Source organism: Petromyzon marinus, chromosome 3 (assembly GCF_048934315.1).
Source record: "Petromyzon marinus isolate PM22_M1 ecotype Great Lakes invasive population chromosome 3, UKy_Petmar_22M1.pri1.0, whole genome shotgun sequence".
Taxonomy (NCBI): Eukaryota; Metazoa; Chordata; class Hyperoartia; order Petromyzontiformes; family Petromyzontidae; genus Petromyzon; species Petromyzon marinus.
In genome coordinates this window covers 178,694-203,623 of record NC_133669.1, presented here as the reverse complement: position 1 = coordinate 203,623, position 24,930 = coordinate 178,694, and the positions used below count along the sequence as shown (strand labels likewise).

Genomic DNA, 24,930 nt, shown 5'->3' with positions numbered 1-24,930 from the left:
TTGGACGACGTCCCCACCGGCACCTGTGGACAGTGTAACCAGGCTCTGTCACCTGCAACCCATTCGTGGGTGGAAGTACGGAGACCCCTTAGCCGCTAATTAGCCAAATGGCGTGACGTTGAATTTTCTCTGAAATCCTTGCGCACTTCTGAAAGCTTTTGAAGGGTAAGGTGCATGGCATCCGAGATTTTAGACATAGCCTTGTTTGGCGCGACAAGTAGCTGGACATCAATTGGGGGGTCATGGTCTCTGCCGTATATTAAAAAAAAGCGGTGAATAGCCAGTGGACATGTGAGGAGCCATCTTGTAGGCGGCTAGGACTCCGGGAACATGCAGTTCCCAGTCAAGCTGGGACTCGCTGACCTGATGGCTCAGCATCGAAGTTTGAGTCTTATGCAGCCTTTCCACCATTTCATCAGTTTGGTGGGTGGTATGGCAACGTCCGTATTTTCTATGTTCCCAGTAAGTCACAAACCTCCGCAGCAATTTGGAAGATAAATTAAATACGTGTCCAATACGTATCCATTGAGGAACGCTTCGGTGATGGCCGACCGCTGATTGGTTGGGGAGCGGCCAGGCCAACGGCCAGTGTGAGAAATATTCGATGCCGACCAACAAATATTTATTCTCCTGCCGGGTGGTGGGAAACGGCCCAAATATATATATAGAGCGACCAACTCATTAATGCGGGAGACCTGAATTGATTGCAATGGCGGACAACAGTGCCTGGCTGAGCTTTTCCGCCAAGCACACTGTACATATCCCTTCAGCAAATTGGCAACATCCTCTGCCATGCCCGGCCAGAAGAAGTCAAGCTGGAGCGTGGATGCGTTTTGTGCACACCCAAGTGCAACAGTTGCTCGTGTACTGCCCAAACAACATTACCATGTAGGGCAGTGGGCACAACAATATTGTAACGGCGCAAGCCTCCGTCCCAACACATCAAAGGCGCAGCTTAACCAGGGGGGTGTCCTCAACCTGGAGGTGCCCCCACTCTGCGAGAGCTAGTCCAAGGACGGCGTCACGCACCATGGGACCATCAGCTCCATCAGAGGTGTCCACCTCAGCCGCTGCCGCGGCTGAGGTGGTCGGCGTTTTACAGCGCCCCGAGCCCGAAAAACACACGCACCTGTCGCTTGATGGCAATCGCGACAGGGCATCTGCGTTCGTATGCTGGGTGCCTTTTCAATAGGGGACCATAAAGGAGTAGTCCTGGAGGACCTCCAACCAACGTGAAAGTTGGCCTGATGGTTGTTCAATACGCAATGCGTATTGTAGCGCTGTATGGTCAAAGCTCACCGTAAAGCGCCTGCCAAACAAGTAGGGACGATACTGTTGCACAAATAAAACAATCACTAGGAGTTCCCGGCGTGTGACACTATTGCTGCTCAGCCGGCGACAGCACTTTGCTGCCATATGTGACAATGCTCTCCACACCATTGACAACTTGTGACAGAACAGCGCCAATTCCGGTGTTGCTCGCGTCCATATCAAGGACGAACGGCGAGGCAAAGTCGGGGGAGTGGAAGGGAGGGGCATTCACCAAGGCATCGCGGAGCGCAACAAATATGGCCTCTTCCTCCTCCTCCTCCTCCCAATGAAACTTCTGACCCTTAGCCATCAAGGCGTGGAGAGGTTTTGCAATGGTAGCGAACCTGGCGACAAAACGGCGATAATAAGACACTAATCCTATCAAACTTCGCACCGCTCCCACCGACGTGGGGGTCGGCCAAGTTCGAACACACACGGTTTTGTCCGGGTCTGTCGCAATTCTCGATTTACTAACTATGTGACCGAGATATCGAACCGATTTTTGAAGGAGGTGACACTTCTGCGGCTTAAATTTCAAATTGGCTGCATGTATTTTGAGAAAGACAGCAAGTAACCGGTCAAGATGTTTTGAACGTAAGGCTGAAGACAATAACATCGTCGAGGTATATCAAGCATGAGTACCACTGAAGGCCAGCCAGGACGTAGCCGGCGCAGAGTGGAGCCCCATCGGAAGCCGATTTAATTCGAATAGGCCTTGAGGTGTATGAAAAACTGTTTTGGGCCTAGAGGCTTCATCTAGTGGCAACTGCCAAAATCCAGACAAGAGATCAAGAGAAGAGAAGTAATGGGCTCCTGCTAGAGTGTCCAGGGAATCGTCCATCCGAGGGAGAGGATACGCATCAGCCACAGATATATTGTTAAGCTTGCGGAAGTCGACACAGAAGCGCAAGACATCATTTCACCATCCACCAATGATGTCTTCGGCTAGCATCTCATCAACAGCTAGCCGAACGTGCTCCTTCTCTGCAGGGCTCAGCCGATAAGGGTTCTGCCGGATGGGAGTAGCGTCCCCCATATCCAGATGGTGGCTTAGAAGCATAGTGCGGCCGATGTCAAATTTCCTCTTGTCAGGGTTCTGGCAATTGCCCCTTGACGAGGCGTCAAAACCTAAGACGGCCTTCCGCACACCGCAATGCCTCTTTGAGTTTAACCGGCTACCCATGGCCCTCAACTCAGCCCAAGCAACGTTCCAGCACCTAATGGAGCTGGTCCTCGCTGGACTCCAGTGGCACTCATGCCTTAGTTAATTATACGATGTTATCGTCTTCATCCGGACGTTTGACGGACATCTTGACTGGCTGAAAGCCATTTTCATTAAAATGTGGGCTGCGAATTTGAAATTAAAACCCCAGAAACGCCATCTTCTGTGGGACTCTGTCCGTTACCTTGGCCACATCGTTAGTCAGTCCAGCATTGCCGGTGACCCGGAAGAAACGAGTTGCGTCTGCTCATGGCCTACCCCCACTTCGGTCGGGGATGTTCGGAGCTTCATTGGCTTTGCCTCTTATTATCGGCGCTTCGTGGCAGGATTTGCATCCATTGCAGAGCCCCTCCATGCACTGACGGCTAAAGGTGAGAAATTTCAGTGGGGAAAGGCGGGACAGACCGCATTTGACTCCCTCTGTGATGCCCTGGTCAATGCCCCTCCTTTGCGATACTCAGATTTTTCCATGCCATTCGTTCTAGACACGGACACCAGTAACACCGGAGTGTTGTCCCCCACAGAACGCTATTGCGTCACCTGTCGAGAACTGTTGGCCATTGTTTTCTTCATCCAACAGTACAGGCCATACCTCTATGGGAGGCATTTTACCGTGCGTTCGGACCATGCGGCACTTCAATACGTGTTACGTGTCGACCACCCATCTGGCCAACTATCCCGCTCGCTCGAAGTTCTCCAAGACTACACGTTCACGGTCACCTATCGTAAGGGCATCCGACACACCAACGCTGATGCGCTATCGCGGTTGCCGCCTGCCGGGAGATGTGTGTGCTTCACAGGTTCGGAGCATTGCAAGCTGCCAACTGATGGCTCACCTCCGACCCTTGCTGCTACGGCCGATGCTGGGATTGATTCTCCTAGTGTGCCCGAGGCGTCGGTCACATGTGATGCTTTATTGAGCCTGAGCTTCGCTGAGTGGGGGCGTCTTCAGTTGGAGGACGGGGCCCTCCATAAATTGCGCCGTCGCGCCAGTGAGTCTCGCGGGGATAGAGGTCGTGGGGGCCCTGTCTCCTTCGCCATGCAGGGCAGCCTTCTCATGAGGTGGGATGGCTGCTTGCAGATTAAAAAATTGGTGGTGCCAACTTCCCTGCGGGGGAAGATGGTATGGGCTGCCCACGAGTGCCTTCTGCATCTAGGAGTACACAAGACACTTGCCGGGCATGGCAAGGGATGTCGCCAATTTACTCCAGGGCTGCGTCCAGTGCGCACACCAAAAACCTCCCACCAGACCATCCCACCTGCCATTGCAATCCATTCAGGTGTCCCGCGTGAATGAACTTGCAGTGCTGGACATTCTTGGGCCATTTCCCACCACTCCCAGGGGTAATAAGTACCTGTTGGTTGGGGTCGAATACTTCACTCGATGGCCTATGGCCTGGCCACTCCCCAATGATTCGGCAGCAGCCTTCACGGAGGCCTTTCTCCAGGGCTATGTCCTGGACAAGGGTGTTCCCAAACGTCCCCAAGCCGAAGACTGAAGACCAGGCTTAGAGTAGGACCCTGCGACCCCCAGACCCGCTGTTCTTCTAAGGGCCGGGACTGAGTGGGCCAGTAGTCGGACCCTGGGCACCCCCAGACCCGACGTCCTTGTAAGGGCTGGGACTGAGTGGGCCAGTGGCCAGGACCCGAGGACCTAGGCTGGGTCGGGTCAGGGTAGCCTCCCCTAGGGCCCCTAGCCAGAGGGCTGAAAGTTAGAGTGCTCCCAGTTTCCGGAGGCACGATAGCCCAGAGGCCATACCTCCCCAGGTAGCGGGTGTAAGAGGCCGTTACCCCTTTGTGTTAGGGACCCTGTATTGAGCTTTGTTTGTTAATAAACGTGTTGCCTCAAGTACCGGCTCTCCCTCGTCTTTGGGCTCACCACACTTGTATAGTGGTGTTGGCCGTACACATCCAAGCGAGAGAGGGTAAAAATGCCATACGATGGCCGGATGGCAATTCAATACACCCTTGGTCAATGAGAATTTTTACAGGCATTTTACCCAAAAAATCAGTCCCGAGCAAGCATGGAACCACAAGGGACGTCGAGGTGAGAACCGGTCCTGTTAATTTTACATCACCAATACACACCTGTGCTGATATTTTGCCAATGATGCCCAATGAGCCGCCGTTTGCGGCGAAGCACGGAACATCAACGGGGCATAGAATACGACATTTAGTGGGCAAAATGTTATAAATTAGCTTGGAAATGATGGTCGCCGACGCACCAGTGTCGACGAGCATCCTCATGTCAACCCCCTCGATCGAACCAACAACAACAGATGAACCAACGGTCGCGACAACTACTCTATGGGCCAGCTCCGATCACTGACCGGGTCGGAGCAGCCAGTTGGCCCGGGCACTTTCCGAACCCCCCCCTCACCAACGCACGATGCGAACGAGAAAACGACGGAACGAGATGAGTGAGATGGATTCAGGGACCGAGTGTGTGATGTGTTGCGACTCACCTTAGAGAGGAGGATGGTCGGGCAGACGATGGCGGTAGTCCGGAGAGGCTTCATCGTGGCACGAGGCAACTCAACGAGAGGTGTCCCATCAGGTTGCAGTTAAAACACATGGCGAGGCCGCGCCCCGGACGAGGTGATGTCCTCCCCTGGTGTTGGAAGTCGTCCCATTGCTCCATGCCATCCCTTCGCCAACCTCTGCCCTGAGCCAATGCGTAGGCTTGAAATGGCTCCGTCTCTTTGGGTGTATCACAAGGTGTGGTACACGCCGCCAACCCCTTCTCTCATTGCAAAAGCAGGTGTGCCTGGATGCACCTTGCAACTTTGAGAGGACACAAGTCATCGTCATTGACAGCTTGTATGACGATGTGGAGGTCTCTTGCCAACGCCAGCAGCTTCTCCAGGACCAGGGAGTCGAGACCGTCATGGTCCATCCTGGGGAAGGTAGCCTTCGCTAACGCCAGCTGCAATGCGCTGCTGGCGTTAGCCTCCCCCAACCTCCGTGCAGCGAACCGATGTTCCACGTTGGATGGCGGTCTGTAGATCGCCGCCATCTGCCTCAGTCCCTGCTGCAGCATGTCCCTGTCCGCCGGTGGGATGGTTAAAAACGCCACCAAGGCATTGTCTTCCAGGGCGGCGGGCAGCGCTCTCAGCGCCTCCTGCTCCGTCCACCCTGCCAAGTCACTGTTGGTGAGGAAGCGCCGCTGGAAGGTTGCCCAGTCGCCTCCAACGGCTGAAAATTCCTTGATGAAGGGTAGTTGACGTTGAAGAGATGGGACGTCCACCGGCAATCTTGGTGCAGCTTCCTCGCCCCACCAACAGGATTCCGGCTGTATGAACGGGCTGGGCCGTGGAAGCTCCCAATTGGCGGGAAATTTTGGCGGGCACCGCGAAAACTCCCGATTGGTGGGAAATTTCGGCGGGAACCGCAGAAACTCCCGATTGGCGGGAAATCCTTTTCTCCTCCGCCGCCGGCTCCCCAACAGTGGATCCCCGCGATGATGGACGCTGCGGCTTGAAGAAGCTCCACGAGGCGAGAATGTGTCTCCCGGAGCACCCTCTCCGACGGCGGTGAGCCGTCGTGCGGCCAGACGGCGTCCTGCTCCAGTGGCAGCACCTCTTCTCACTTTATTATTATTTTTCTATCTACGTGACTTTACCGATAGAACCAAAGAATAATAAAACACTTATATTCTTGGGTCTTTCGGTAAAGTCACGTAGATAGGTTAAAAGAAAATAACAAAAAACTACGACGTTTCAATTGCAACACAAGCGGTCGCCCCTTTTTCCTGAAGACGACTGCTTGTGTTGCCATCGAAATTTCGTAGTTTTTTGTTATTTTATTTGAACCTATCTACGTGACTTACCGCAAGACCCAAGAATATGAATTCCTGCAGCCACGAAAGCTTTAAGTCAAGATTTAAGAAAACACTTAATTTAGAAAACCCCCAAAAACATAAGCCCTCAATAAACTGTAGAACTAGGCCCAACTAAACGTGCTGCTGAATCATGTATTTAATGTTGTGATTTAATGTAATATACAAGTCCTCTTATTTAATCAAAATGTGGATTTGCTTTTCAAGTGATACCTTTAGCTGGAGCACTCTGTTACCACACATTCCACAAGCAAGTCAAATGTTCGCTATTAAATATCTCCCCTCGATAGCCTTGAGTCATAAGTGGGGTTTCTAGATTTATATTTGCTGATTCTGTCCATTGTACAACTACTCTTGACTTTCCACAAAGTGGTACTTGGTTTATTGAGAGTGACACTTTTCACAAGGACCAAATAGAAAGGCCCTTGTGAATTGACCTCTCGCGTTATCAACTTTTAACGTTTAATTTACAGCAATATGTTAAAATGTGGGTTCCATGCTTCTTGTTTTATTGGCAATTTAAAAAAAAACGCACTATTTTAGTTTGATTGGTCTCACTTTATAAGTTGACAACATTGTTAATTGCTGTGCATACAGGCTAAACATTTGTATCTACTCTGCTGCATTTTTAGTGATACGCAGAGTGCACATCTTTATAATTATGTTCCCATTTGGCCTTGTTGTATGTAAATAAATATATATATAGCCTATGAACCTAAAATAATGCCGATAAGGCGTACTGTTACAAATATATTTTTGCAGTGAGGGAATTTTCAACATGTTGTTTGCATTATGTCCTATGGCAAAGTCCATTTTTGTATTCATTGTGATATACGGTCGTGATGAGGTGTCGCAACAAGTATTGGCATGCTGCCTGCTGGGTTGAGACTGAGAGAAGGGAGAGTGGGGAACTTGTTGTGGAGAGAAATGGAATGGGGAGGCAACAGAGAGTTTGGAGTGAAGGAACTTTTGATGATGATGATAACAAAAATGAGAGCATGCTAATCTCCAGGTGCTGTGATAGAAAATGTGAAAGTGATGTAATTGTTAAAAGCTAAAGTGATTTCTTACTCAAAAGAGCTTCGAAGCGGTACTCATCTCTCGTTTACAGCCCTGAGCCAGTCGTGGAAATTCTGCATTCCTATTGTAGGGTCAAGTATATCCATAGGACAACTACTGTTGACATTTTCACGAAGTGGGACTCATTTTGAAACTCAAGGACGGATGATGGGCTGAGTCAACCACCAACCATAATTTGAACTCGCAACCTCTCTGATTGTGAATCGCTCACTCTACCACCGACCCACCTGGCCGATATCATTATAGACGTGGGACAAATTGTAATGTTTGAGAACTTGGGTGTACTCATAAAGTTTAATTTTATAGGATAGCATGCGTATTCACAGTCAGCAGAGTAGCAGTTTTAGTTTCGAGCTAGACTCACAATTTAAAGTTGCGGGTTAAGATTCCAGATAGGAGGGAAGCCATCCCATAATTATCTGTGGTTGTTAAAATTACTCCAACCTCATGAGAAGTCTGGAGTTGTGCCCTATGGATGGAATGATCCCCACAGTAGGAGTGTGAAACATTATTCACTGGTTTGGAGCTACAAACAGATTAGTGCTATACTCTGGTTCTTTCGGTAAAGTCACGTAGGTATAAAATAAAATAAATCACGACGTTTCGATTGCATCACAAGCAATCATCATCAGGTGGGAAACCCACAGCAAGAATTTTTTTTTGCTGAAGTGGGAGATTAGTGCTACTCCAAACTCAGTTGAGCAAGTTGACATTTTGAACGTTTAAAGTGATACATTGAATATCAGGTGTGCCCTGTGGTATTCAAGTTAAAACTCTGGTATTTGTGTGTGCAGTGGGACTTCGTGATCTCTCTCCTGGCCTCGGAGCACACTTGGCTAGATCGCCATGGCCTGGCACTCACAACCCCTGGGTCATGGCCAGGCCCAAACTGTATCAGCAAGGGTGCCAGCATACGCTTGCAACACATTTATATTTTTATTATTTTTTTCAATTACAGTGCTGTAGGGAAAAAAAAAATTAATAACAAGAGGGACTGCGATTGACAGAGGGCTGAATCTTAAAGGTATTTAATACTACATGTCCTCGGGAGATGGTTCTTCATCGTAAATAAATGTTTGTTCTTCTCGATCTATGTGAGGACCACACACACCTGCCTGCAACCGTCTCATTGTATCTGCTTTCAATTTGGCATGTGTCACACACAAAGCAAGCACACTCAGTCACTCACATACGTGTTGTGACTAAATTACGAGGTTGAAATGTGATGGTGCTTATTCTGTTGAGGATCTATTATGATGGTGTGAAAATGGACCTATGGACAGAAGGATTAGGACAGTGCTCATGTCTGTTGCTGGTTTGTTTTAAATTCTGCATTCCTATAGCAGGGCACAGTCTATCCATCAGAACACATTTCCTCACACCTATTCATTGTTATCAACTCTGCAAGAATGATGGCTAATTTGACCCCTGACTGAATGAAACTCATAACGTTATAATTGTGAGTCGAGTGCTCTGCTATGTTTTGTGCCAATTGACACCCTGGACACCTTGGCAAATGAGAGATGCTCCTCCTCAAGGGATTATCCACAGTACATATTTAACGAGTAAAACACATTAAGTGCTATCCAATCAAATACATGTAATGTTGCATACTATTTATTACATATTTATTTTTTGATTATTATTATCAACCTAGGTTATCCTGTGGAAAACTATTCCTTCAAACAAAAATGTGGAATTTTCATCTCTAGCCCAGGGCCACCAATGGAGATGTGCATTAACTAATGCTAATCTGAGGAAAGAACACTTAGACATTTTGAGGAATTCATCTTATCGACCAATACTTTTTAATTTGAAATATGAAGCATGCAAAAATATCCAGGGACTGTTACTGCAGTAATAACACCTCTGTGATTTAGAACTTCAATGAAGACAACAAACTCTGTGATCATAGAGAACCACTTTCAAAGATCAAGGTGTCATCATGGCTAGAGCCATTCAAACCACTACGCCTCGCCAATTCTTTCTACCCCCGAAACCAGATTCTACAGCTGCTACAGAGTAGACCTACGACCTCCAAGATCGGGCCTTGAAGACCGTTCAAATGCCAGTCTCGGCAGTTCGCCTCCCCCATCCTTTACACATCCAACCGAGAGCAGCCATTTTTGCCTGATTATATCTACAACAATCGCCAGCCACATTCCCTTCTAGACTTCTGCATTGCTTTTCTTGTCTTACCACATATGAGCAAAATTTACATCTAAATATTGTGGCACAAAAGTTACATAGACAGTACAAGTATAGATTTTATAAACTAGTATTTAAATCCAAGCTATTTCTAGTAATTGTACAAGGATATATGCACCTGTGGTGCCACGGTCCTGACAGATTTTAATGTGAAATCCTCATGGACATTGTTATGAACGTGTTCGTACTTGGGGTCCACTGGGCATCTGATATTCCATGTAGCCGGCGGATTCAGTGCGTCATTCTTCACTGCTGCGTGTTTACGCCGAGGTAAATCCTCCCAAAAGTCTTGTCCTCAGGCGACCGATCTAAAAAAAGACAATGAGTGATACAAGAGCTTGGTGTAAGAGTGTAATACGTACACATTGTGGACACGAGGCTCACCGAGCTCACAATTACTTTACAAGAAGCGATGATCATCAAGATCCTAACCTTTTAACTGGGCTTGGTCCAGCAATATATCTTAACAAAGAGGAAGGAGGAAATTACACACTGCCTTCACTGTTTCACAGGTCAAAGCAGGTGATTAATGTTGTTGCCTGCCTCTGATGGCTAAGCACGTTTTGCAGCACATGAATCCCAAGCTGCGCCTTCCTGTATCAGATGTCCCTAAATGTACACTTTCCACACTTTTCAGTAAAGATTCAAACGATAACATTATATCCAAATTCTTGGAAGAATGGAAATATATTTACGTGGTTTTTTTCCCCTCGTGCTATCGTTGAGTTTTCCCTGTGGAGGATGTACTAATGCCAATTCATGCAGTGACTTCTTACTCAAATTAGCATTGAGACAGTGCTCATTTCCCTTTTACAGCCCTGAGCCAGTGGTGCAAATTCAACATTCATATGACGAGGACAAGTCCATCCATATTGCAACCACTGTTGACTTCCAAAAAGTGGTACTTTATTGACTTCGGAGGAATAATGATGGGATGAGTTACCCCCCCAACCAGGAATTGAATTCACACGACCTTCTGTTTGCTAGCTGTTCGCTGCTCTGCTGTTCTGTTTCTGTACCTTCGATTAGCACTGTTGGCTACGTATGGTGCAAAAGAAGTTCAACACGCATACATACTGCTGAGCCATCTGCCGATCAATTCATACCACGAAAACACCCGCATGATGATACCAGAATGGATTACAACCATACATTCATATAATAATTTAGTCAGAATTCACAGCCATAACTTATACGCCAGCTGCAAATGTAAAACGTCAAAGAGTTTCGATATTTGTATGGGTATAGTATATATATAGAAAGTAAGGGGCAATGCAAAAGAGCATAGAACAAGTTATCTGTATTCAAAAAAGAGATAATGAAGATGGGAAGAGATACGGAAAGGTACAAAAATGCAAATAATTAATAAAATACATTGAACTTGAGACTAATCATCGAGTGGCAGCCAAAGAAGGGAATACACCAAAGAGGACATCTACCATGGAGATCTAACAACGACATCAGCTCATATGTAAGAGCTGCAAGACCTCGAGGGATGATAAAGACTTAATTTAGGCGTGGCTAATTAATGTATCATATACTTTCAATCTAACGCTGGATGAAGTCCTTTACACATTGTGATACGGCATCACTCCAATCAGTGTGGGTTGGTTTCAGTTTTCAGTTTCATTTATTAGGTATAGCCCTGTGAGCCATGAGGCTCTTGACTCGGGTGCAACCCCAACAAACAAAACATGAACAAAGAACATCTTAAAGTGATGACGCGCAAAATAAACATCCAGGAAAAACCTGTAAAATCTTCCAGAAATAAGCACCGTATATCAACGCAGTGTGCAAAAATCCCAGTGGGATGCAAGTCGATCAATAACAACCATAAGACAATTTAGAAAAAGTTATCAGGCTAACTCCGTACTTCAACAAACAAACATGGCCTAACCATAGGTTTTCGAAATCACCAAAATAAAGCTATATAAAAACAATGTAACAGTGATAATAAGAACTGCAATTCACATTTAACAATAAACCATATACATAACATGTACGACTAAACTTTGCAGCCATAGCTGGCAGCACGAGTCACTCCATAACAACAGGAGTATCAGCAGGAGTATTTTTTTTTTAAATGGACCTTTAAAGATCAGCACACTATAATCGAAACTCAAGATCATACTTTGCAGCGGACATCCAGAGCGGTGCATGTGATTTCAGGCCACTCTGCATAGCAGTGGCAGCGGGGGGTGTACAGCTCCTCAAGAACAGTTTTGAGTGCAGATCTCACAGGTAGTGATGCAAGTTGCAGTTTATTGGCAAAGGCATTCCAGAGCCTGGGGGCATCAACAGTAAAGGACCTTCCTCCAGTATTTGTACGGTAATAAGGAATGTGAAATTGGTAAATGAGCGAAGACCTTAGGTCACATTTATTCTTCGAAACAGTAAGGAGATCCAGCAGGTAGTCTGCTGATTTTTTTGTAAGTTCATCGTGAATAAATAAGATCTGATGCACAAGCCATCGATCATTAAGAGATGTTAAGTTTGACCCAATGTAGAGATGGTGAAGGGAGGGCTCAATACGCGTTTAAATATTTTGACACTCTTAATTCGCAAGTCATTTTTCAGTATTGAGATTTTGGGCCAATTCCAAATGTATTGGTTTTTTAATATTTTGGATAAAACAGGAGAACCCGGAGGAAACCTATTCAGAACAGAGGAAAAACACAAATTTCACTCAGAAAGCTTGCCACTGTTGTTAGCGATGGCTGACAATCAAACTGAGATGACCGGGTTTATGATGTAGTGTGGTAGCCATTGCATCACTAATCCATCCCCAAATTCAGAGAGTATATTGTATATTCTTGGTTCTTTCGGTAAAGTCACGTAGAAGAGAAACATAAAAATAATAAAAATATAAAACAATACATTTCTCACGACGTTTCGACTGCAACACAAGCAATCATCATCAGGTGTGAAAACCACAACAAGAAAATTAGAAAAAAGTGGCGGTGTTTTTTAACGTTAGCACCACGGATAGCGATTTGACAGTTTGTTCAGATGGACAAGTCCATCTATGTTCTGAAAAGAGGAGGGGGGAGACGAAAAATAATGGATCTCCAAAATCTTGACTAAACACAAGATCCAGGTCCGATTCAACACATTACATAAAATCCGTGATCTGGTTCCGTCTGTAAAAGATGTGATTACGGACATAAAGTACCCTGGCGTCTACAAACTAAGTTGCCTCTGTGGTAGTAGTTACATTGGAGAAACCAAACGACATGTCTCGGACCGCATTCGTGAACACAAAACAGACCTGAAACACGGTAGGACCAACACCTCGGCCGTGGCAGATCACTGTTATAATTCAGTGGGCTCACATGACATTGACTTCTCCAAGACGGAGGTTCTCTGCAAGCCATCCGGCTACCATGAGAGATTCGTTCATGAGGCTATCCACATATACAAACACAGAGACAATTTCAACCGAGAAGATGGATTCTGGCTTAGCAATCTTTGGAAGGATTTGATAAACCATTTCGGGTCTTAATTGAATGATCATGCTTAAGGTGGCTTTCAGACTGCATCCATTATTTTTCGTCCCCCCCCTCCTCTTTTCCGAACATAGATGGACTCGTCCATCTGAACAAACTGTCAAATCTCTATCCGTGGTGCTAACGTTAAAAAAGAAACCGCCACTTTTTAAAAATTTTCTTGTTGTGGTTTTCACACCTGATGATGATGATTGCTTGTATTGCAGTCGAAACGTCGTGATAATTGTATTATATATTTTTATTATTTTATTGTTTCCCTTCTACGGGACTTTACCGAAAGAACCAAGAATATGAATCCCTGCAGTCAGGAAATCTTTAAATCAAAAGTATATTGTATATAACTGCCATTCCACGTGCCATTCATATGATTGCCTAAGAGTGCTGATTCTGGCTACATTAGACCGATGCAATATGTACTGACAAAACTGCACTTTTCTTGGCATTATATTTATAATTCATATGCTTAATTACCAAGTAAATCCCCACTGAGTCTTAATAAAAAAAATTCAGGAGGGACCAGCCAATTTGTTTCAAGAGTGACAATTACAATGTATTTTCCAATTAAATAATTATTTAATAATATGCTAGGCTTTTTTAACTGGCAAATTTACACCATTGTTGCCAGCACACAATGACCTACTCTACTTTGAATTGTCACAAATCTTTAGCGTCCATGGCGCACATTTTATGGTTAATACACCTGCAGTAATAACTGGGGTGGCCTGTCGGATTCGAACCGTGATTCTCTGCAACAATCAGAAAAGTCTAAATCAGAATATTTATTTAGTCTTGAGGAATCTGATGAGCTATGAAGCTTTTTTTTGACAGATGTCCAGTAAAAGCGCTAACGCTGGACATTGTCACCGCCAGATATATACAGTTGGGATAGTGCCTTGAGAAGAAAGTTGCTCCATCATTTATAATTGTGTAGTGACATAGAAGGGGTCACTGGTTACTGGCAGAGAGGGGGATTTGTGGGTGTAGCAGCCCGGTCTGCTAGCAGGGCACGTGATAGACCGGAGAAAGGGATGTAGGGCAAAGGTGACGGAGGGGACACATCAGGTGAAGCCCAGAACCTTCTGGTAGGTTCCAGAAGGGGGCATGGCCGAAGGCGGAGCCAGGCCACGATGGGGCATCTAGAATATAACCCATCGTTCTACGTCTTCGTCCTCGTCTTCACCTCCTCAGCGTTTTTGGACAGGCAGTGTGCCGGCTGTCCTGACCAAGTATATAGTTTTCCCCTGTGCCTGTGATGGCTGGAATAAATGAGAGTGCCTCCAACTACTTGTGTCTCCGAAGTGATTAACTACAATTGTATTAGTCAATTTCTAGTGAAATAGTAAATATTGATACTGTCGGTTCCCTACAAGAAATTATGTTGGTTTGCTAGAAGGTATTTCTGTTGGAAGAGGTCTGGCTCAGTGGCAGGAATTGCTAACCATGTGACTATGTGAGGCAGTATTCTCAAAGCATGGGATGTTTTCAATACTCAACGAAATAACTCCTACAAATAGAGCTTGCTACCCCATATAGAGTGCTCCACATGTGTTTTCATTCAGGCTGCTACAATAGCACGCAGGTGTTATCGCTAACTACGAGACATTCCACGTTTGATTGCAAAGTGTTTCAGCGCACGGCGTTTAAGCATCAGAAATTACTCTAGAAAGGGAAAAAAATGTGAGGTTTGAGTATGCGTTTAAAAATAATCTGTTATGCATTTAATAAACAATGATTAGAAACAAAAATAACAGATGAAAATAATTGCGAACAGTCTAAGGCAAATAAACAGTATTTTTAAAATTGTAATTCCTGGCCTCCACCAGAAAGGTAAAAGGTGTAACCCTTAAATTGCTTGCTCGTGTCACTTCTGGCAAAAGAGCGTCCACTAGAGGGAGCTCTCAACAGTACTTGGTCTACTCTTCTTTGCGGAGCAGACGTGTTGAAAGGTTTGATTTCCCACATTTTATCTCACCACGCACGACCTGCCACTCGAGTAACTGCTGGTTGGACAGATTGCCTCGTTGTTCCAACTGCCGCACTGGGAGAATTAAACAAACTTGCGGCTTCTGAATTGCAAGTCCAGTGTGCATATATTACTCCACGGAAGCTCAATGGGAATTCTAACCACTACCTCAGCGCCACCAATGAAGGTGATAACCATCATACATTGATTTGAACGAAGAGACACTTTGGCTGTATAGATTTGAGTGACAGGAATGAATATGCATAAATAAGGAGAAATAATAGATCAGAGCTGGCACCATTTATATCAGTAATATAGAGGTAAGCTTCCATAGTCTGTCTCGTTTTTCTAGCGATAGAAAGGAAAGAACATCAAGGTCTCATTTGTCAGAGAATGGACATTTAATGACACCATACCGCCTTTTAAAGGCCCAAAACTGGAGGATATTTTCACAATTCTGGAAACTGCCTGATGATGCTGGTTGTAATTATCAGCGAAACGTTGACCCAGTTTCGATTTAAAGCTTTCGTGACTGCAATGATTCATCTTCTTTGGTTCTTTCGGTAAAGTGACTTTACCGAAAGAACCAAAGAAGTTGACCCAGTTGTGAAGCGTTCTGACATTGCTCTCCAACACCACCGGCGGTGCTGTTGAAGCAGTTTAAAATTTACACTTTTTTCACGTGAGAACTTTACTAACTGGCTGTGTTGGGTGGAGGTGGGTTGATGGCACACCGTTAACTCACAGGATCTTACCCAAAAATCGATTATTATTCAAGGATCTCCTTGTTGACAATCAACCAGATGCAAAATGTCTCTAAAATTAGATTAAGTGCTGCAGCTAGAAAGTAAACTGACGGGGCAACGATAAAATATTTTGAAAACGTTAAAGCGGATCAAAGCAGTATTTAGCTGACCATGTACATACATACATAAGTGACATGCATCATGCCAAGGTGCTAAACATTAGCTGTAGACATCAGCAATGTGTAATGATGGTAATAACAATGAAAATCAAAAATGTATAATCCCACAAGTTGTTTTGTTTTTACAATCTCATCTGCAAATAAAGAATCAAGACCACACACATAAAGCTTTCGTGACTGCAGGAATTAATATTCTTTTGGTCTTTTGGTAAAGTCACATAGAAAGATTTAAAGATAACAAAAATAACAAAAAAAACTACGATGTTTCGATCTTCCTGATGACGAACGCTTGTGAAGATAACGAACGCTTGTGTTGCAATCGAAACGTCGTAGTTTTTTTATTTTCATTGAACCTATCTACATGACTTTACCGAAAGACCCAAAGCATACAAGACCACATAGTTTTATTTTGATCAAGTTTTCCTGAATTATTCTTCTAGATTAAATAAAAAAATATTTTGAGGGTGTTTTCAAAATGCTGTATTCTTCATGTGGTCAATTATAAAACACAAGTTCATATGTTAATTCCGCCCACACAGCTTAAAAGACGCGATCCATGCTTGGCAATGTTCATTAGAGCGCTGTCTTCTGGACAGTCCTGTTCATTCACCTGAAGAAGGCTACTTGTGGCCGAAACGTCGTGAGAATTGTATTTTATTGTTTTATTATTATCTTTATTATGTTGTTTCCACTCTACGTGACTTTACCGAAAGAACCAAGAAGATAACTTTTACATGTTTGTTTACTCTTTAACTATTAGTAGCTGGTGGCATGTGTCAACTCTCCCTTGTGCTTGCTTTTCAGTGTGCAGAGTTCGGGTGGGTGGGCTGAATCGCTGTAAGCGGAGGAGGAGGCCATCTTGACAAACAAGATGATTATGTGGTTATCTTTCCTATCGTGTTGATCAATATTATTATAATTTCCTGTGTACAGATCCATCTTTCCGGCCTTTTCTTCGTAAACATGAAATTATTTAGTCATGGAAAATCAAACATTTGTCACGGAGATGTCGTGGGAAAAAAATAAAAATTGTATAGGAACCCTGAGTGGACTAAACTGCTTCAGTTGCTTGCACTGAGCATTCGATGGTAAAATCCTTAATCAACGTCAGCCGCTACACCTGTCACACACATAGAACCCAATGCGAAGGCAACATTTTACCAGTATGACTTAAAAATGTTTGCACTCATTTTGCTTTTCTAATTGTACAATCATTTGAGAGAATAGTTATAACATGAGGATGAATCATAGATTGTGGAAGAAAGAAAAATCTATTCATTCTTTTTAACAAATCTTTGGACTAATTTCCTATGATATAAAAGGTAATGACTTTTCTTATTGAAAGCCATATGTGGGGCAAGTGCATTCATGTATAACTTGAAAACAAATGCCGATAAAATTATGCAAGCATGTTGGAGTAATGTGAGTGTGAATGTTCCATTTGGTTTAGTTTAAATGTCCTACCAATAACGAATAAACTCTGTTCTCTGTCATTGAACCTGATGAGAGCCTCTTGAAATATGTTCGCTCTCTTGTAAGGGAGACCACGGTATTTGTAATTATGAGGTAATGTTAAATTCTCTTTCAGTGTGCACTGAAACCGACACCAATCCCCTGTCTCCTTGTTCTGGTGAACATTCTGTCACGAAACATTTACAGAGACACCGCACAAACTGCAAAGGAGTTTTGAAGTTTTCCTGCCAACGACAAACACCTACCCATCATCAACCAAGACCCCAACAATGTAGCTTGCTGCAGACTGAAGTTCCAATCCCCCTTCTGGCATACCACTGCTGTCACCATCCTATAATCTGATCCAGATCCAGAAGAATGCTGGCGAACAGAGTGAAGTAACGCAGATGTCCAGAATAAATACCTCATTCGAAGACACTGGTGTAACCATCAACCGCATCAGAAGATCAACAGGCTGCTACGCACATCTGCTTCATAAATGGAAAGTTAAAGACGTTATTATGCATGTTGAAGTCTATACATCATGGGACCTTTTTGCCAGTACCAAAATATGAGAATAGGTTTTCCCCTTTTTTCTAGCAACAAAACAGCTGTGTTAAGATGTTAAAACACCAGAGGACGCCAAAAGGCGTCCATTTTGAGACTAGGCTCAAGAGAAACCTGTCTCTGGTGTGGACCAATCAGTTTCAAAGACAATGCATTTATATATTATCAGAGTACGTTTTTTTGCATTCTGACCACAAGTATTGTGGTTAATGCAGACATAATTCGTTGTAAAAGGTTTCAGTTTGGTGTTTTAACATCTTAACACCTGTTTTGTTGCCAGAAAAAATGGGAAAACCTATTCGCATGCATGTTGAACTTTTTTCCCACTCTATGTAACCAACCATGCTAATTGGAGGTGTGGGGAAAGGACAACAAACGAAACACAAAAAGCAGAAATGAGTTTCCAATCTAAATTTTAAAGTGCATAGCTCCAGTGGCTTCCAAATATCAGAAGGAAGAGCGTTCCAGATGGCCGCAGAAGGGCATGTGAAAGTGCGCGATGCAGTGACCGTCTTTGTTCGATGGCCAGCCAAAAGCCGCTGCGAGGAAGACCGGAATTTGCAGAATGGTTTATGCTCCTTGACGAGATCAGCAAGGTATTGTGGTTCATTTGTGACAAGCACTTTCTGTAGAATAAGTGCGACCTTATAATATATCCATTCTGCAACCGGAAACCAATGCAGCTTGGTGAACACTGGACAAACATGGTCGGATCTTGCAGTACCCATCACGACATTTGCCGGAGAATTCTGTACATGCTGTAGCTTGGTATTGTTTTTGTCAGACTTCCCGTAAAGTATTGTGCTGCAATAAACGAGCCTTGACAATACTATGCTGCACGTCACCATGTTGGCTATGTCACTACTCAAAAGTCGGCGAATGTGTCGTAGAGCCCTGATATGAGAATTGCAGGACCTGACTATATTTTGCACGTAGTAATCAAGCGCATATTCTGGTCCAGGATGGTACCGAGGCTCTTTAGATGAGTATAAAACTGAATCCTGGAGTCTATGACCGCCACACCTAATCCTCCCACAATTTGTTTCACCTGAACCTGAGTGGCAACCAGCAGAACCTCAGATTTTTTCTGGATCAACCAGTATTTTTTTTCGTGCAAACCACACGTGCACCACTTGCGTGCAATCTGCGAAGTTACGAGGTTCTCTATATCTAAGTTTGCCTTCACTGCGGTGTACAATTGTGTATCATCAGCATATTGATGGAACTTGATGTCATGCAATGAGATAACATTGGCGATCAGAGAGACGTTTGTTGAAAATAGGAAGGGCTCGAGGACGGACCCCTGCAGTACACCGGCTAGGCACGGCATAGGCGATGACTGTTTGTCAGCCCAGCTTGATGAACTGTGATCGACCATGCTGGTAGGGCTCAATCCGCCCCAGTGCCATACCCGATACACCGAACCTTGACCTTAGCCGCCCGATGAGTATCTCATGATTGATGGCGTCAAAGACGGCTGAGATATCGAGGCCAACCAATGCTGTGGTGCACCGGTTATAGTAGTCAGTAGTGGTGCGATTGTGGCCATGCAACCAAACTATGGAACAGAGAGTAAATAAACCACTGTGGTCTGCACTCATTCAATTGAGGAGGAACAGCAAAAATACACCAACTCTCTCCTGAAGCCCTCTTGTGATCGCAGACCTTGACATTAGCATTTAGCTCCTGAACATATTGCCATATGCAAAAATATAATAGCGTGCAAAACTATGTTATAAAAAGCTAAGTATAACCAGCTTTCCCTGACTGAATTCCTAGGAACTGAATTCAGAGTCTTACTTAAACAAAAAGTAAACATCCAACAGTTTTCCCGCTGGTCATTAATTTACCAAATGTCACCACATGCAAAGGAGAATATTAAGTATTAGGCTCTAGCCTTTCAAATGATTAAATACAATCCAAAATCTATTTTCTTTTCATTAACATTAGTCTTTGGCACAATGTTTACTTGGAAGGAATATAAGCCAAATAGCTTTTTAGTCATGTCTAGGGTTCGTCACAGCTCAGTGAGTATGCAGCTCGTGACGGACACCAGGCATGCGCTGAAGAGAAGGACTCTACTTCCGTGAGTCCTTGTGCCAAATCCTTACACGCAGAGGCTGGACGCATTGTGGGCATACACCACAATATTTGAACAATCAAATACCGAGGAATGACATGGAATATCTCTTCATCGTCCTGTGCAGCGGTTCCCAACATGTGGTCCGTGCAATTTTTGCAGATACAATACGATGTTTGCTGAAGCATCACTGCCATGCAGTCTAAACTACTGTTCTTGAAATTCATTGACTGGTGCCACGTCAATTGGATTCTTCTGGTTAAAGAAAAACATTGGCCGTGGCATTCTTTTCACATACCAGACAGCACTTGAATGGGGCAATCTCTCAACACAGCCCTAGGCAGGGGCAAAATGCAATTAACCCTGGGAGCTCCACATGATCACTGGTTGACATAACTTTACCTCCTTCGTAACTTGAGTTAGAGGCACTTTCCATCTTCATGATTTAAAACAATTAAAATCCCTTCATTTTAAGTTTATTAAAAGCAGGTGAACATTTTTGTTATGGCAGAACATTATTAAGTGATTGCTTCATTTGACCAATCAGTTTATAGAAGGAAAAGTGCTGAAATAATTCAATCTTATTTTCAGTTTATTGTGGAATGTTTGGCAGTGGTGGTTGCCAAGCGCATTCATGAGGTGCGTGATTAATGCGTGCATGTTCATGTGTGGGTGTGTGCATGTGGGTTTACTCAAAGGACATCAATTCCTTTGGCCTCCTCCCCTTTCAAACACAAGCATTAACCTAGGTGGCAGGTGCCCTTTGGGTATTATTTATTAACCTGTTCTCACTCTTGGTTATTTTTGCTACAGGGGTCATTTAAATGTATGGCTCACCATTCCAGATGGGTGGAGTTGAGCTATGAACAGCTGCAGACTCGTTTTATTTTTCACCAGGAAATCTACAATCATTTTCTTTTAAAACAGGTTTCAGGCAACCATATTAAAAACAGCCATTGCAGAACTTAAACAATGTACTTTAGGTCATGCTTTGCATGTGAATGAATATCCTTACCACATATAAGTTACCAAACAGCTCAGGGATGTTTTCTCTACTCATATTTTGCTATTGTACATATTCAGTACAAGGAGACATCAATGTGTGTTGTGAAAGACCGCAGAAGGGCACTGACCCAGAGACACACAAACGCACAAGCACTTACTACATCTTATTTATGTCAGGGATAGACTAGCTGAGTCAAATGAAGATAAGTAGATTTATAGTAGTTTGAGATGTGGCTTTCAAATTTAAGTTAAATGCTCCTGCAAATGCTTCTCTGCCACAGATGTTACAGGATATGTTTTATTCCCAAAATGTTTCTGGTCATTTCTACAAAGCCAATATGACAAAAAGATCACGAATTGACTCCCTGCTCTTGCTCCTCTGGCATTTGCTTCCTTGCTTACGAAGAACCTCGACAAGATAATTTATAATCATCCATTAGTAGGGCAACAGTAGATCAAAAGAGATCATTATTCTACAATTACTCCCAGTTGTGAGACTATCCTCATTTCCCATGGGTCATCACTTGACACAAGCAACCACTCACCACTCATCCCTGTATCGTTTTGGGTGCTAGGTGGCTCAGCGGTAGAGCAAGTGGCTCATAGTCAGAAGGTTGGGAGTTCCAATATTGGTTGGTGGTTGACTTTAGGGGCTATGTTGAAAGTTTTCATTGTATATTATAATTGACTGTTTAACTCATTTTTATTAATTGTAGTACCACATTATGTTTCCACACCTTGATATGTTTTTTTTATATATATTGATCTATTTAATTCTTTTATGTATTTTAGTTTTTCTCTCCAAAAAATAAAGAGTTTGAATGTTATTACTAATACATGAATAACAGTCTTTAAATTTGTTTCAGCTACCCCCCAAATAGTTTGTGTGCAACAGTGAGATGGATCATGGCATTGCAGGACTGTGATTAATGGTGATGGAAATGAGAGGCAACCAGCAGTGGATGGACAGTGGCTCAAAATGATGATGACAATAATAGTGATGACGAACATGACAGTAATGATAATCGTGATGATGATGGTAGTGGTGATGAGGATTTTTCTGCTGACTCTGTCCTGAGATGTGACACTGCATACAACGTATATTTTGCATTCCTCTAATCCACAGACACTCACAGATCTCAGAGGATTTGATGCGCAATGTTGAACTCAGCAGGCTTCACCAAACTAGTCTCTTTTCAACACTTTATGATTTTGAAGCTGCATTTAAAAAAATGCAAACCATCTTTTACATCTGTAGAGAACATAAAAAATGAATACAGGGGTAGATCATATAATCTTAAAAAGCATTGCCTTAAATCAAGACACACTAACATGATATTTAAGCAGCAAAAAAATCACAAAACCTGTGATTTAAGCAGTGTATTATGTACATTATGGTATTTTAGCTGATACAACCATGTAATTGATAGCAATAAAAGTTACAATCCTAAAATAAACAAACCCATCTTAAAATATGGTAGTGTCATGGAATATTTTAAACATAGACTTTTGCAACCAATATTATTTATAATAAAGGTTTTTTGGTTAGATTGCGTAAATATAAATGCGTCGCTATTTAAGACTGGAAGCAGGAAGATTTCTTCACAATTCTGGAAAATCACCTGATGAAGCTGGTTGTAATCACCAGCGAAATGCCGTACTCTAAATGTTGTAGGTTTACTCACCATCACACCGATGTGCTGAAGTAATAGCTAATTGGCACGTTTTATTCACATGACAACCTTACCAATTGGCTGTGTCGGGTGGTAGTGGGTTAACGACACATTTACTTTTACGCATTCTAACCCAAAAACCTTTTTTTCACGGAAAAGCTCTAGTGAGAATGGTGTCGTGTGAATATGGGCAAATATTTGTGCTTCAACATCATATGAATACTTTTCATTGGTTAACATGATGGATATCAAAACGCAAAGGTTGTTTTCATGCTGAAGTGAGTATTGGCCACGACTATAACTACGGTTGAAGTTAGTCTTTGATCCACGATCTTATGTAGGAAACAATACCAAAAGGAAAATGTGTTTAAATCATACTTTTTGAGAATACGCTGTTAAGCTTTCACTATAAGAATCTCCAATTTAAACAACGCATGACATTTCCCCTTGCCCTCTTTATCCGGGCCCCTTGGCTCTTCTATATATTTTCCATCGTCTTCTACACTAACATGTTCAGGCCATATTAATCACTGTCGCTTGTAGAATTCTTGCTAACTTCTGTATAATCCGTTATCCTGTCCACTCGCTGCCTCAGTCTGTTAACCATCAAACCAAGTGGCCTACCAACTGGCCCCTAGAGGCTCCATCAAAGCTTCCAACTGCCACCAGCGTTTCCTCCACCAGAGTCCATTCGCCTTCGATCCCAGATGGGCGTGCGTTGATTAATCCACACTTTATACAGCTCAATGTGGACACTCAATGCGATAACTGTGCTGTCATGCAAAGGTAGTCTTTGGGGCTATTGGTCCCTGCCTTCCATCTCTCCAAGCTGCTAAAATGAATGTCTCTATTAACCCTGGTGTAGTCCTCACCATAGAACTGTCGTGCGTTCACCCCTGGCTAAAGACTGCCGATAGAGACAAGCACCACTAACAGGGAGACTGATCCCTCTAGGAAAAGTCAGTGAGTTCCTTTTTAAATGAGCATTAAGGGAGCACTCATATCCTGTTTACAGCCTGCACCAATGATGAATATTCTACACTCCTATGATGGGGTGAGCATATCTATTGGACAATCACTGTTGAATTTCCAAGAAAGTGGCACGAATTGTATTGACCCAGGAGGGATGTTCTGCTCAGTCAACTCTCAACTTCTGTAGGATTTGAATTCACAACCATTGAGCCACCTTGCCAGGACCATCCAATTAAACATATAATTCCACATTTCTATGGTGGTTTCAGTCTCCTTATGATAATAATTTGCTGATGTTCTAGAAAGTCACTCGTGTTATTAATCACAGAGGGACGATGGACTGAATGAACACTCACGTCCACCTAGATGTGGACGTGCAGTCTTCGTCTTCTTATTGTCAGTTGCATCATCCACCACAGCAACACCTCAGCTTATCTGAAAATGCACCACAAAATCACCTCCATCAAGAGGCTTATAAATCAACACACAGGCAGATAATATGTAATAAAATAGCAAAAACAAACATCTGAGTCCAATTTTTCAACAAAAGGGTAGTCCAAGCCTGTGAATAGTTCGGCCTCATTTTGTAGTTGCTTGGTTCGTCATGTCTTGCACCTTTTCCTCCTCTTCTCATCTCTCTTGCTCATTCCGTATTCTCTCCCTCTTTCATATCCATTGTTGCACGCACTCCCCCTCATGCGCATGGCTGTATTATTTTCTCATAGGCAAACAAGACTCCATGATATCATTCTCACCAGTGGGCATGAGCAGAGAGTGTTACAGCCAAAGTATATGCACGAACCGCAGGGTCACAGATAACAAGCATTTTTTCACCTACATTCATTGAAATGGAAAAAAACGAAATTAAAACATTATTAAATAATTAAAACATGCTATACACGAGAAACGTTATTTTTTCTTTGCAATTCATTCCATGCAAGAATAAATGATGACGACAAATAACTTAGCTCATACGTACAACAAAATGTGTGCATTTGCTGGTAAATTCCAGCGAAGCCACTTCATCCAGGCCTTTGCAGTTTCTCACCTTCTAAAATAAATAGCCCACTCTGACTCAAGCGACCTTCTTATCTAAATATTTAAAATGACGCTGGCTGATGCTGAAAC

General features: G+C 43.5%; 1 long non-coding RNA gene across 2 annotated transcripts in view; it reads right to left on the bottom strand.

Annotated features, from left to right (window-relative positions):
* Window positions 1–24,930, bottom strand: part of LOC116950906 (uncharacterized) — a 111,354-nt gene that overhangs the window by 42,990 nt on the left and 43,434 nt on the right. For both annotated transcript variants that reach the window (XR_004404090.2, XR_012946030.1), the window contains exons 3-4: window positions 24,159–24,237; window positions 9,848–9,967 (exon numbers count right to left, since the gene is read on the bottom strand). This is a non-coding gene — a long non-coding RNA (uncharacterized LOC116950906). The remainder of the gene's footprint in view (window positions 1–9,847; window positions 9,968–24,158; window positions 24,238–24,930) is intronic.